The 15,509-nt window shown below is 36.3% G+C and overlaps 1 pseudogene; it reads right to left on the bottom strand.

Moving 5' to 3' along the window:
• Positions 1 to 8,672: 8,672 nt before the first annotated feature.
• On the bottom strand, positions 8,673 to 14,372 carry LOC113311817 (annotated as a pseudogene).
• Between the last annotated feature and the right edge of the window lie 1,137 nt (positions 14,373 to 15,509).

The raw sequence follows: 15,509 nt of genomic DNA, 5'->3' as shown, positions 1-15,509 counted from the left end.
GGCCGAAATTAACAAAATCTTGTCTTCTTGGACCGAAATCCGGAACTTCGCCGAAATTTCGGCCGAGATGGCCGAAATCGACTACATAGGTCGGGACTATACGTTCGCCTAGTGGTTGAGCGTGGACTATACCGACTATATTTGGGTTCAGTCCTGGTCCTAGACCAAATATACTTTGGGTTTAGTCGCCCACTGCGGACGCTCTAAGGATATACCTATTTGATTCACGGGTGAGATTTCGAGTTACAATAAAAGTCTGGTAAAAATGAAGATTTTTCGTTCAATAATTGCAAATATTATGGTTTCTAATGCGAATTTTGGATCACTTGATGAATTTTGATATATTATGGTATCATATCCAAACATTCAAAAATAAATGAAGATGATGGATATATTAGGTGAAATTTGATGCACTTAAGGGAAAATTCAAAAGAATCCGAGTGAAATTCAGCAAAATCGAGCAATATTGGGCTATATTGATGAATACCAAAGAAATTGAAGAAATACAAGTCACGTAGGATAAAATTGACTAAAATCGATGAGGTTCAAACTCTCGGACTTCTGAAGATTAAATTAATTAAAGGTTTAATAAAATTATATACAGAATTATTAACAATGCGTGCGAGAGGTAACCAAGACACTAGATTCCACTATTATGCAAAATTGAATGATAAATATTTCAAAACTCTATTCAATTCTTAAGTCCTCTTTTATCTTTAAGACAAATAACTTTGTACCTGCTAACGCAAAAGGCAAACTGATTTTGTAGGTGATGGGAGATTGTTTCTTAGCCATCTGCAGATTGAAAAGATAGAATTGAACAACGGGGTTAGACGAAGAAAATGATTTATTGATTAATAAAACCAATATCTTATTTTGCTGAGGAAAAAAAACTCACTGGAGATTAAAAAAGCCCTAATTCAAAAATCCATAAAGATGTAGAAAACAAAAAAAGGAAGAAGAAGATTTACATAGATTTCTAATAATCCTAACTCTGAAATAGGTGGATATCCAAAGAAACCAATAAAATTTGAGTGTAATTTAGTTAGGCGTCTTTATAATGTGTTGAAATATTCACCCAACTCAAGAATTCTTTAGATATCAATGGATATGCTTAGATATTTACATAAATCGATTCCAAGGAAAGATTATACGACTCTATATAATCTGTTTAATCTCACTATATGTACATAAAAATTTACATAAGTAAATTTAAAAAAAGAACTATGAAACTATATTATTGAAATATCTATCATATAATTTGAAAAATAAAGAGAATACCTAACTATATTTCTTTATGTTTTTTTTATCCTCTCATCCTAGTATATGTTTTTCCCTTAACCTCACTTAAAAAAACTAAAAATGAGAAATAAAGGACGCTAACTCGACATTATTTTTTCCCATGCCTAAAGTCATCAAACTAATAACGAAACTTAGACCGATAAGAAAGACAAGAAACATGGATTCACTATTTGACTTAGATCACCAAAGTGCACACATGTATCCCCTGAGTGAGTTCGACCAATGTTGACTAATGTTGTTATTAAAGTCCAGGTGAAAATGAGTGAGGTCGACCAACATTGAGATCGTTTTAATTCCCATACTATAATTATTCAAAATTTTGATGAGTCAAATGTTGCTAACAATTCTCGAGTTCATTATTTTTTCCAAAATTCCTTCTCAATTATCGAATCATAGGTTACAGTCGAGATTTTTGGTCTAACATGAATGATATGTTATAGTACCGTTCCCCAATAACTTTACCAATGAGCCACTGTCAGATTGAAAGTTGAACTTTTAAGAAAGAAAAAATCCTTAATTATTTTTTATAAAAACTCCATATAATGTTACCATGTCCACTAGAGGTGAGGAGGCATCTGCTGTGAATTTACCATGTGTCCATGCGCACGGCACGTGTCAGTGAACTGTATTGACGTGTTTACACGTGGTTGTAAAATAACCATTAGATCTTCCTCAACCCATCAAGTAGGCGATAGAGATGTATAATCACAGTTTCACATCGAAACATAGTTTTCTCTCTCTTCCATATCCAGCGTATTTCTCCCCATCTCTATCTTAGGTAGAAAATTTCTCCTCGAGAGGAAATTTTGGCAGAAAATTAGGGTATTGTTCTACAGTTTTGGAAATATATCTGCATCGCCGTAGGATGATTGTGTTGATTATATTGATAAGGATTGGAAGAAGATATCAAGTGGTAATAATGTCGGTCCAAAAACTTTCGATTTGAACCCTAACAATTTTTGGGCGGGATGAAAATCAAAAGAAAATCCTTTTGGGCGGGGATTATTCCCGCTTGGTGTTTTGGAAAAGCTATAAATCTCAACCCTAAAATCATTCCAGAGATGTTAAAGAAATTTATTTATTTTTTGGGGAATTATCAGAATCAAAAACAGCAAGGTACATAACTTACGATTTTTAATTTGATTAATTAGTTCATAAATTGATATTGGGATATTTGATTGAATCTGAAATTGGGGTTACATATTTTTAATTTGATTCATGAGTTCATAAATTGATATTAGGCTATTTGATTGAATCTGAAATTGGGGTTACATATTTTAAATTTGATTCATGAGTTCATAAAATGATATTAGGCTATTTGATTGAATCTGAAATTGGGTTACATATTTTTAATTTGATTCATGTGTTCATAAATTGATATTACGCCTGTTCAACTGAATCTGAAATTGGGGTTACATATTTTGATGGCTAGTGTTTTGGTCTAAATTTGGCCTTGTCTGTAGCTTTTTAGAGCTTCTCTAGTACAGTTTCCTCAAAAAAAAAATAAAAAAAAAAATTGGGGTTACATAGGATCAATCAAGTTGTGCAGAATAGTTGGGTGTATGCTATCCTGCTTAAGTTGGGTGTTCCTTTCCATCAGGTTGTGGAAAATAGTTCAAAACAGAAAATAATGCATCTACAGAGTATCGCAATGACACCCGCACCTATTGTTCAAAACAGAAAATAATGCATCTATAGTTGTGACAGCAATATGTGTTTCGTTATGACATACGACCCACAACCCACCAACAATAAAAACTATGAGTATCGCAATGACACCCGCACCAAGACAAATTCCTTTACAGGATTGTTATAGTTTTGTAATATCATTATTGCTATTCAGATTTGGTTTCGTGACTGATCTTTTCTTATTCCTTTCCAGATGTCTCAAACCAAAAAACAACTTTCCAAGAAAAAAATTGGGAGCTCCGACATAGCAAGCATAGCCCCTGGACAGTTGAGGTCAAATTACGGTAAGAATTATATTGTCATATGACGGTATATAATGAAGTGTGTAGCATGTGTTAATTTGTTCATTCATTGTTTTCCTACAGGTAGCGTAAAGAATAGAGGAGGAAGGACTAGTCAACTCGGTCGTCAACAATCAGTGCGCCATTCATTGGAGGAATTGGTGAACCACCATCGCGTTCAGGAAAATCAAGAAGAGGATCAATATTCCAACAAGTTCGTAGAAAGAAACAACAACCAATGAATCAGCAACCATCATCTCAAATCGAAGACCATGAACAAGTGGAGGAAGAATACCTTCAACCACCAGAAGAAAGATCAGGAAGAACTCGTAACACTCCCTTGCCAACAAGTTCACCACCACTGCGAGACAGGGGTGGACAAAGTCTTCCTATAACACCAAGCAGGTTACCTCTAATTGATGATGATTTTCTTGATTCTCCGAGAAGATCTCCTAGAGGACTTGGTAGTAATCGAGTACTAACCAACAGGTCTAATCATTTTATTAATTCTTTAAGGAGATCTCCAAGGGGACTCGGCAATAATAGGGTACAAAGATCGCTTGAGGCAGAGTACAATGCTTCAAATGCAGGATATATGCAAAGACATCGTCAAGTCCAACATCAATCAGATCAACTTTATAACACTCAAGTATCAAGTTCTTCTCGGCAACAACCATTGGGATTACAACATCAGGGTAGTCGAAGTTCATCTTCCCAACGACAATCTCAAACACCATCAAATGGCGCTCCTCTTGGAAACCAAAACATCTTGCATCAGAATACTTCACGCCATGAGCCAGAACAAAATGATACTCCTGAAGATCAACACCTCCAGCGGCAGCATCCTTCACGTTCAACATCTAATTCTCCCCAATCAAATGAAGAATGTGGTACTGCAGAAATAACGAGTAAGTATAAATGTATGCATATGTGAAAATAAAAGATGCAGAACACTTCATTTTATTTTTTTGCGAGTTCACTTATATGTTCATTTTTAATATTAAACAGTTGTACCATTAAGGAAAAAAAGAGGCGCAGCTGTATGAAGGAACTTTCCAAATTCAGGGGACAAATACTTGAATTGGATCTCTATGAAGGTAGACTATGTGGTTATAAAAACGAAGTCGCAATCAATTCAGTGTGCATGTGGACTAGGCAAAGTCAGAACTGTCCCTTGAATTACGATGCATTTGATGATATTCCTCCTGAAAAAATTCAGCGGGTGATCAAAAATCTCTATGTATGTATTAGAAGTCACTGTGTTATTCCAATTTTAATAATATTTTTTGTGAAAGCAATAATTCGGATGTTTTAATGTCAATTATAACTCCCAGCTAATCAGTTTTTTCTCAACCAGGACTACTTTACAATCAAGTCTAGCACTGGAGAAGACCCAGAGGAAGCAATCAAGAAAATAATGAGGAATGCATATAACAGGCATAGGAACAAAATTCATAAAGCATACCTAAAGATTCAAAACCTTAGTAGTCACGAGGTAGCTTTGGCCTCCGAACCACCCTCTGAACTGGAGATTAACAAAGAGGATTGGATATATATGTGCAAGACTTTCGACACGCCAGATTTCAAGGTATATACATTCAGTTACATGTAATCTTTTCATCAAACTATCATTGCTTATGTGTTAGATTCTGAATTTACTTGTGGATACATTATAACCATAAAATTAGATAGCATATCCAATTTTATGTCACCTAGTGATACACCCCTTATACAATTTCATTGCTTCTTTGAAAATTTATTGTTTCTAGTTAGGAGTGTGTTCTTTTCCGCAAGGGATGCATTTGAACTTCCTATCTGTTCTTCTATTGTCAAATATGCGTAACATACCTAGTTTTAGACTGTCGCAAATAAAATGAAGTTTTGACTTTCCATGAAAGAGCCTCATGTAGTATGTGTATAATGTTTAAAATATCAAGATATATATGTTATGAATACACTGCAGAGTTGCTTAACCTAACAGATGGTGGAGTTTAAATGACAGAAAAAATCAGACAGAGGGACTGCGGCTGCTAAAGCAAAGGAAATTAATCATAGTGCGGGCAACAGAAGTTTTGCCAGCGTAGAATATGATTTGGTATGCATTAATTGTATCTCATTCTTTGTCTACTGATGTTGGTTCGAATCTGTGTTTTATATACCGTGTAGTGTTAACTTACTTGGTTTGTTTGCAACTGCTTGCTGCTTCAAAGATTACGGAGAACAAGCCTTGTGATGCAGTGATTTTGTTTTCAGAAACCCATGGTTCTAAAAAATTGCCACCGAAATGTCAGGAGATGAAAGTAAGACATACTACAAATATACTTAGAATTTTGTGTCTAAATATATCTCTGCAACAGTATATGATCATGTATAGCTATCTGTAATTTATGTAGAAAACAATGGAGGACATGAAAGAAGCAACACTGCGAGGAGAATCTAGTAAAACTCCATCTGACATATATGAAACTGTCTATAATGAACAACGTGGGAGTCTTAACAAACGTGGTCGCAAAGCTTCTCAAACTCACAAGAGTTTGGCTGATTTAAGGGAAAAAGAAATACAATTGTTGAATGGAAGAATTGAGTCTCTACAGACAGAAAACATCCTACAGAGAAGAGAAACACGTCGGCTAACTAATCTAATTAATAGTTTTTTTTCTAAACATTATCCTTCCATGGTTGTACCAGATGATGAAATGGAGGATGATGCAGAGGTCAGTGGGCGAGATGAGGATCTTGATGTGGAAGGTCAAAATGATGAGGATGACTATGATGATCTAGAGGATGAAAACTACATCCGTGACTATCCTGATATGGAGGATCGAAATGTGGAAGGTGCCATGGATGATGAATGATTTTCTTTATTTGAAAGACTGACGTGGAGGATTCCAATTCGGAGTGGGCCAGCCAGTGATGAATGAATTTCTATTTTATTTTGTTTTGTGTTTTTTTTCTTTCTTGTTTTTTTCTGGTATTAGGATATTAGGGTAGGGAGGATGATAACGTGTAGTATGGCTTTTTGAAGCATCCAAGGTGTTATGACTTTTTACTCTTGGTTCTGGAAATGAAATGCATATTTTATTAATTTGTTTTGTCAATGCATACATTATACAAAAAAATTATTAATTAGGATATGATCAAAAATAGTAATTAACTAATTATGAGGTTAATTACGATATTTTCATTACCATATTAATTATGATAATTATTTGAGTTTAATTACGATATTAATTACAAGATAAATGAAGATATTAATTACCATATAAATATAATAATTAATTGTAATATTAATTACAATATCATCCATGCATACAACCAAAATAATTACAATATCACAGTTGCGGAATGATTTGGGAACCATATGCCAACTAGTAAATTTAATTGTTTAATGATTCGATAACTATCAATCAACTTCAACTTAATTGTCTATACCTATTGAAATTATGAAATCATAGTATTTGGCTACCACCAAATTAATTGCTAAATAAATCCACAACAAGATTTTAATTTAGTTGCCATATTATGTGGAAAGTTATATGTTGTTAATATGTTTGGCAACTCTAGAACAACTGCAAAATTTTGTGGTTTTAATTAATTGCATTTAACTAAGTAACGTATTTGGCTCCTGTAACATAAGTTTCCAAATGAAATTATGGCAACTATGTATTTTTAGTAATTGCCTTTACATTTGGAAACACCCCATACGGCAACTTAGGCTCCGTAACTACCATTAGTTGCCAATGTGTTTGGCAACTAAAAACTCATATTCGGCAACCAAACTAGCTTGGTTGCCAATGCTCAAGTTTTTTGTAGTGAGTACAACCACTATCCAAAAACCACACTTCACTCTTGGAAGTTTCTACGGCACTTTGACAAGCATAAAACAAATTTTGTTTTTCTTCTTTCTCTTCGGCTCTACCGGCATGTTCTTCATATTCTTTGTATCTACAATATTTCTCCAAATGTCCATACTTCTTACAATGATGACATTGGGGTTTTCCTTTGTTCCGACAATTCTTCTCCAAATGACCATTATTCTTGCAAAAATTGCATCTTGGTACTTGAGAGGAATCACTCTTTGTGTAGTTGTTGGAGCTTGCTCCTCCTTTCTTCCATTTTCCCTTTCCTTTGTAGTTAGATGAAGCACTACCCTTGAACTCATTCTTCTTCATTATTGAATTCTTTGAGTCCAAATTCATCTTTGATTGAAATGCACTCTCAATCGACTTCTCGTCATGTCTCGACACTCTTTCCTAGGTAGATTTTTCCTATGTAGATTTTTCCTATGTAGATTTTCAAAATCTCTTCTATATGATTGAAGTTTCAACTCTCTTACCTTCTTGTTTCCACCATACTCCTTTTGAAGAATATCCCAAGTTTCTTTAGCTTTAGGAAAGTGAATTACTCTTGGTATAATAGTGTCTCCAACTCCTTGTTGAATGTACATGGATGCTTTAGCATTCTTCTTCCTATTCTCCTTGAGTGTATCCTTTTTCACTTGTTCTAGAGTTGATGTATCTTCAATTTCATCATACCCGTTTTGAACAATCTCCCAAACATCTTGAGACATGAATAAGGTCTTCATCTTGATGGACCAAAAATCATAATTTTCTCCATGAAAAATTAGGATTGGAGGTTGTTGAATATAAAGGTTTGAGTTGCTAGAACTTGCCATTGATTGGGTTGTGGATTGATTGAACAAATTTGGGTTTTCTCTTTTCTAGATCTAGTTTTTGAAATTTTCTTTGGTTGCTGATTTTTGATTGATTGGGTATTGATTGAATTTTTTCCTACTACCAAGATCAGATTCGATTGATCTTGGCTGTGATACCAACTGTTGTTTGTTTTGTGTGATTAAAAGAGATGTTTATGATGATTTTGTTAATGGAGAAGTGGGAACTTTGTAAGTTCTTCTCACTCTCTTTTTTTCATTAACTTAGAAGATGATAATAATATCTTGTTACATTCTCTTTCTTCACTTGGTTATAAGACCCAAGGGAAGAGTTACATGTGTACTATTCTTGTCCATACAACTTCTACTAAAACATTCTTGTCCATACAACTTCTATTAAAACAGACTCGATCTAGTGTCATGACAATAAAGCTCAAGGGCATGACACTACTGTAGCATGAGGAGAGAGAATGGCTCCTCAATGTTTTAGATGCGATCCAATGTCATGACAATAAGTGTCTGGGTCATGACATTACTGGACCATTACATTAACTCTCAACAGTTCTGACAACACCAGAAAACCAAAAATATAACTCGACATGACTTCATTATTTAAACACCATCATAACCTATAAAAGTTTCATGGTAGAACGATCTATGTTTTAAACTCATAAAAATCTGAAGTCAATCATGTAGCAGTAGCACTGCCGGTAGGATGAGTGAAGGCATCAGACGTAAAACATGACATCTTTCACAGTCTTTAATCTTTGGTAAAGATCGTAAGCTTGTGGTTGCTGCCCTTATATTTGCACCTCCACCACCATGACTGCTGGCAGAATCACTACCATCAACACCCTCGATGTCATACCTTGCACGGAACGCCCCCAAGTGTGCATAATATGCAGGAGGAACTGAAAAAAAAACTGAAAAAAAAACGCAATATTGTATAAATCATCTGAAATGTGATCATCAAGCTATATTAAACAAAGTGCCAACATTTATTAAATGAGAAATAGCAACTGAACTGAACAAATAAGATAAAAAAAAAACTAACCTACAGACACGGATCTGGTGCACCTCGCATCTGAAACAAAAGATGAATGATACAGGTATAAGTACCAACATACACTATCCTTCAAATAAAATCAAGCATCAAAATTCAATGAATGTAGCTTACGTATAACACAGATTGTTAGTGAGCCTTTGTAATCCATCAGCAGTGAAGTTGTTTTGGTCGTACATCACATGGTAATGTGTTGGCCTACTTGTGCCCTACAAACAAAAAAAATTAAATATATGAAATTTTGTTGAAGGCGGAAACTCATCATCTTATCTTATCAAATAGTACGATAATGAGTGTCAGCAACATTATTGTGTAAATTAACAATGAACCTCAGCAACACCATTGTTTAAATTACCTGGATTCCTGCATGGCTACATAGGTAAAAGTCAAACTCTGTGGGGTGGCATATCATAGAATCGACAACAGTGCCTGAAAAATATTGGAACAGTTTACATTACAATGTTAACTGAAAACATCGAATAGACTGTTGTTCAAAAGAATGCCAGATCTAAATATTAACATACCAGGGAGAATGTTGCCACTCTTCTCAGTCGTACTACGGTCACCGTGCTTCGCAGGGAAGAGACGAGTGTGGTGCCTCTTTTGTACAATAATAAAAGTGAGACGAGGTAGATATCATTTCTCGAGTGATTGACAAGCCTTATGAATAGCATCTACTTCATGAAGTAAGACTTGCGCAAACTGCCCCTCGCTCACACCATCTCTGTAATAAAATCAGATAAATCTTGTAATCTAGAAGGAAATTAATGTAAAATCAAATCCTTTGTGGTACAACTCACCTGTAAAATATAATTCTGTCAGGCCTCTGCCGAGTAAATCTCCTAAATGCAATCAAATGTTCACTGAAATGCAAAGAGGGAAAACTTTAGTATTTTTTGGTTTTCAAAGATTGAAAAAACTACCAGTTAAATTGTCTACAATACTTGGCAGCACAAAATTTTATTACCGAATCATTCCTCCATGTTCAATCACATTGCCAACCTTCCGAACCGTGTATAGATCACTGATCAGTTCTTGACGATGTGGTTGTGCGGAGACCAAACAACCATATTTTGAAACTTCAGGCCAATCCATAGAGGCAACCACCTGAGATATAACAAGTTGATGTCTCACATCTCCAACATAAATTGATATACTAATGTAGAAAGAACCAGATAAGTCATATAACAAACCGCGGCAATGGAATGGAATCTTGTCCGGGTTGAGGGTGGGTTATTTCAGCACCAAAGATGATTGTTGGACGCTCACTAACATAAGGAGGTGTTTTCATTAGAACATTGTTCCTTCCACCAGCCTAGCATACAGTTATAGCACCAAGCTGATTAGTAAACTAAATAACACAGTTCAAAACTACAAGTCGCATATATTAGGCAAACACATATATTAGGAAAGGCGAACCTTCACGTTAATATTCATAGAGACGTTTTCCAGATATTGTGGATTAACCTTGAAAGCATGTCTTGGTTGGCAGCATTGAGAAACTATTCCAAGTTCTGTTTCCCATACCCGTTTAATGGTCCCTGAAACAAAACATATCAGAAGAATGTATGAGAACCTCAGAACTCAAACAAAGCATACATCTAATTTAAATTTATTCTGCAACCAACCATAGGATCCAGTCTGATCAGGTAATATTATAATTAAGAGCTGCAGCTGATTTCCTCGGCCAGCCATCCTTTCAAGTTTCGAAGTTGCTTCCTTGTGAAGATCTACAAGTGTGCGCTCTATTTGGCCAAGCCGTCCAGACCACATTGGAAGAAGCGGCATTCGATTAATTTCCTAACAAGAGACACGACTCATTAATGAAGATGTTTCGAAATAGTGGAGACAAGGAAGTTTGGAGGAGAAACAAGCTTACCACTCCTTTTGTTTTACACATCCCAACCAGTTGTTGAAAGAAATTCTCTGCAGCACCAGGACTTGTTTTTTGAGATAAGTTCAGGCATGCCCAATGATCAATCCTACCACCATTTACCATCGGCTGCCATCATTTATTAAAATGGTTATTTCGACACTCATCATGGTACAGTCAACTAGATAAAAAAACATATTTTTCTGGAAGTAAAGAATAATTAACAATAAATATAAGAATGCATCAAAACAACTTAGACTTAATAATGAAGAACGGTATAGTCTATTGCATCAAACCAGTTAACAAATTATTGCACCTGGTTGTTGGAATTAAAATGACTACTTCAAACAACATTAACATGCGGCAGTGCCTTAGGTTTTGAAGGGAAAGGAATTGCCTCACAGGTTCACATAACACAGACTCTCATAAATGCATCAAAGGAACTAGCAAGTCGAGATATACAACCGAACAATTACAATTAATAGAATAGACGTTAGGGTTAAGCTTACCGCATTTATCATATTCCACTGCCCAACACGAGGTTGAATTCTTGCTTCCCGACCTTCTTCATGGTACTTCAGCTGAAACAACAACAATCAGATGTTAGCAGTTGAATAGCTATGAAGTTTTGTTACAAAAAAAATAGCTATGAAGCAAATAATTAACATTAAGCATCGGCACAGAGATATTTACCACAGGTGGTGGCAAAACTCGAGCACCGTGGATTGATGTCATCATGTCTGAAACATTTATTCCAAACTCCTTGGCATATGTATCTTCCTTGTGATGGTTCCCTCTTGCGATCTGGCACCACACAGGTTTTCCAAGCATAAGAAATGTTTACAAATACATAAAGACAAGTACAATAAGTAATTTTTACCGCTGCAATGTTATCTTCTCTCTCTCTTGGTCGCTGGCAAGCAGCTCTTAACATGGCAGTTACTTGCTTCTCGTTCAACTTCTTCGAGTATTTTTGTCCTTCAGAAATTGCACATACCTGTCGTCAAAAAATAAAATAAATAAATCAAATTAGATAAGTTAACTGAAATGACAGAACAGAAATTGTGATAGGACGGCATAATCAGAAGGGAATTACCTCCATAGGCAAGTATGCAGGCCTTGCATCACTGCCAGCTTGAAGGCATGGCCAATGAGGAAACTGCAAACGGATGCCGTACTTCTGTTGAAAGTACCCAACTACGGATTCATTTGTGCCATCCCCAACAGGAAACCTGATCCATAGAGAGAGAAGAGAAGGTTTATCAAGTACAAAGACGCATCAGGTGATAATGAGCTATGATTTCACTCTCATCTTTACAACATCTCATTTTCGTCCCACCCGATGCACCAATGGCCACAACGAAAAAGATCTATTGACAGGTAAATAATAAATCTTTCAATCCTAGTGTATTTTTAATATCAAATAAATCATACTCACATTAGCTGATCCGTAGGCTGAGAAGTTATGCCAGCAATTTTTTGACGGTTGCCTTTCCTATGAGTCACCTCAACTCGAACACCTTTCAAGGCTCTTTTAATCTGATAAGGTAAAAGATAAGGATTAAGACAATACATAATACGGGGCAAGTACGGGCTTAAAACGAGATTCCAACAATTGAGCAAAAGTACAAGTGAAGGAAATTATTCGAAAAAACAGATGAGAAGTAACACAAACCTTATTACGATCCATATCAGAAAGGGGCCTTTGAGTATCTCTTAGGTTCAAAAGTTTCTTCACATAGTCAATAACATTAACCGATTGGTAGAAAGAGGTGGCAGAGACATCTGAAGGCGGCAAGAAAATCATAATCAAGATAAGAACTCCCAAGATACAAACGATGTGGCGTTGAATTCCTGAAATAAATCACAGTATACAAAGAGATAAGTAAAACCTATATTAAGAGATAGTCCCATCTGAGTTGGTCGGATGCTTTGGTAATATCCTCTCCAGACCTCTAAACCATCACCAATGTCCCCTTTCCCGAAATTAGGTGCAAAGAATGACCTTCCAACCACAACATAACTGGATAGGGAGCATTTAATCTATTAGTCTGTGAACAACAAATGATTCATGTATGGACATTAAACACTAAGATGTTGAACCTACTGTTTAGTTGGTGTTTCTCGCGTCACCGCATCAAGAGCGCGCATGGATTACTTCGTGTGCTGAATCCCTTTGTTTACCAACTAGAAACTGATGCAAGTGGTGCAAGTCAGGTCGGGATGCAAATTTGATTACAACTTTGAACTTTCTTTCTCTTCTGCAATTACATATCGGTGTTGAATAAATTCTCATACAAACATGATAGACGCAGGATCCACAATATTTGAAATTGGAAAACAAAAAGGAAATCAGAGATAGAAGCCAAATCTAGGAGCAGTTCCTTTTCCGTCCTTGTCTGTCTTTGCTTTCTCCTTGTCAACCAAATCGACAACAAACTCCATCACTTGAAACGGCAAAGGACCAGCAGTGTACAGACTTTTCCTACCATCATAAACAGGCTGCAAATCGCCCAAATGTGACTTGCGGTATAGGTCGACAAGCTGGCTTATAACAGCTCGATTTAAACCTGTTGATGTAATCTCAGGGGTGATAGATATCTATTGCAAAAAGAGTAATCAAACTCAGATATTTCACAAAGCACCAAAGAAAAATCAAAATGAAATCTAAGAAAGTGGTATGGATATTTAAAAGACAAATTAAAAGAAAGAAGATGAAAAGAACTACTACAAATTTTGTAAGAAAATGAAATAGGTACCCAAAATTTTCTAAGAAATGAAAAATTAGAATTTAAAAAAAAAAAAGAAAAAGAACAGGACTAATATACTAGATCAAAAATGGAGATCGAAAATGAAGATATGAATACATACATCGTAGTGGTGAAGATCCTTATCAGCAAGTTGGACAAGGAAATGATTGGCTCTAACAACACATTTCACACCTTCAATCCCGAATCCTGGACGAGCAGGATTGCTGGCATCTTTTTTAACAAGAGAAACTACTGGTTCTTCTTGTACAGTATGAGTTTTCTGAACTTCTTGAGCAAGTAAATCTACGTTTGGTGATCCAGAAGATGAACCAACTTCAGAAATTGAAGGAGGAGGAGGAGTCAAAGATATGGGTGCTGCTGTTGGTGTTCCTCTTCCTCTTCCTCTTCCCCAAACACCAATACCACCACCACCACGGCCTCCAGTTACACCACCACCACGATCTCCAGTTTCACCAACACGATCACCAATTTCACCTCCACCACGACCTCCAGTTACACCACCACCACGACCTCCAGTTTCACCAACACGACCGCCAACATTTCCACCACCACGACCACGACCTCCAGTTTCACCACCACGTCCACGACCTCCAGTTACACCACCACCACGACCTCCAGCTTCACCAATTCCACGACCACCAATACGACCTCCACTGCCACCACCACGACCACCGCCTCTCATATTATTACTACCTCCTCCTCTACCACCTCGATTAGACATTATTATTGTTTAGATAAAGAGAAAAACCAGAGGAGAGAAGATTTTTTTTTTTGAGAGAAAATGAATTTTGGGGTCTGAGAGATTCCAAGGGAGTAAAAAAAGAAAGAAAAGGGAGTGATGAAGATGACTGATGGGACTCTCTCTAGTTTAAATACACTATTTACGTGAAGGCATCAGAGAGAAGCGTTTTCTAAAAAGACATAAATAGCCTTTTACTCATGGGAAATAAAGAAGATTAGTTTGCGAAATCAGTGGCAAAAGAGTAAAATGGACGTAAAGTAGTGCGAGTATAGAGGGAGTTGAACACCTTGGTAACGTTTTTGGAGGTCGGTTCTTACAATTTTTTTAATCAAACCGCCTTTTCATTTTTCACTTCGATATTACTAATTTACTACATTTTTTTTCTTTTCTGAAAAGAAGAAGTTTTTTTATTAATAAACTGGAATTTCTCTTGGATAACGAGTCCCCACTGAGTCATTCACAACAATTACATTAAGGAAATCAGGGGTAGTGTGCTCCCATATGTGGGTTGATGTTTTGTCGCTGATTCCAATCCCGTGCTGTAATTGTTTTTTCACTGCTAAGTCGGCAAGTCCATCCACCGCTTGATTCACTTCCCTATAAGAGTGTGTTATCACATAAGGATGTATTAAGCGGAGATGTTGTTGTATTTCTTGTAGCAAAGTTCGTATTATCCAAGGTGCCTCAGAGGGGTCCTTCGAGACAAGTGTTAACATCGCGGTTGAGTCCGTTTCGAATTGGATGGTGTTCCATTCTTTGAGGGCCGCCATCCTCACAGCTAGGAGTAATGCCCATGTCTCTGCCACGATTGCTGTCGTTTTACCAATCGGTGTTGTCATAGCCATAATCATTGTACCATGTTCATTTATGCAGATCCAACCCGCTCCATCTATCTCTAGTTCGCCTTGATTGTTCATTTTGGACGCTCCATCAGTGTTGATTTTGAGCCATTGGTTTCGGGGGGCCTTCCATTGAACCCAAATCGTAGATGACCTATGCCGCTGTTGTTGTTGTGTAGCATGTTGGCCGCAAAAATTGTGTTGGACTTCCCATTTGTATTCCTGGCTGAGTAGTAGAGCTATATGAAATATTTGTTTCGATGTTTGCACTAGGCTG

This window comes from Papaver somniferum, chromosome 9 (genome assembly GCF_003573695.1).
Source record: "Papaver somniferum cultivar HN1 chromosome 9, ASM357369v1, whole genome shotgun sequence".
In the NCBI taxonomy this organism is placed as follows: Eukaryota; Viridiplantae; Streptophyta; class Magnoliopsida; order Ranunculales; family Papaveraceae; genus Papaver; species Papaver somniferum.
The sequence above is the reverse complement of the archived record's forward strand: the minus strand, read 5'-3'. Positions and strand labels throughout refer to the sequence as shown.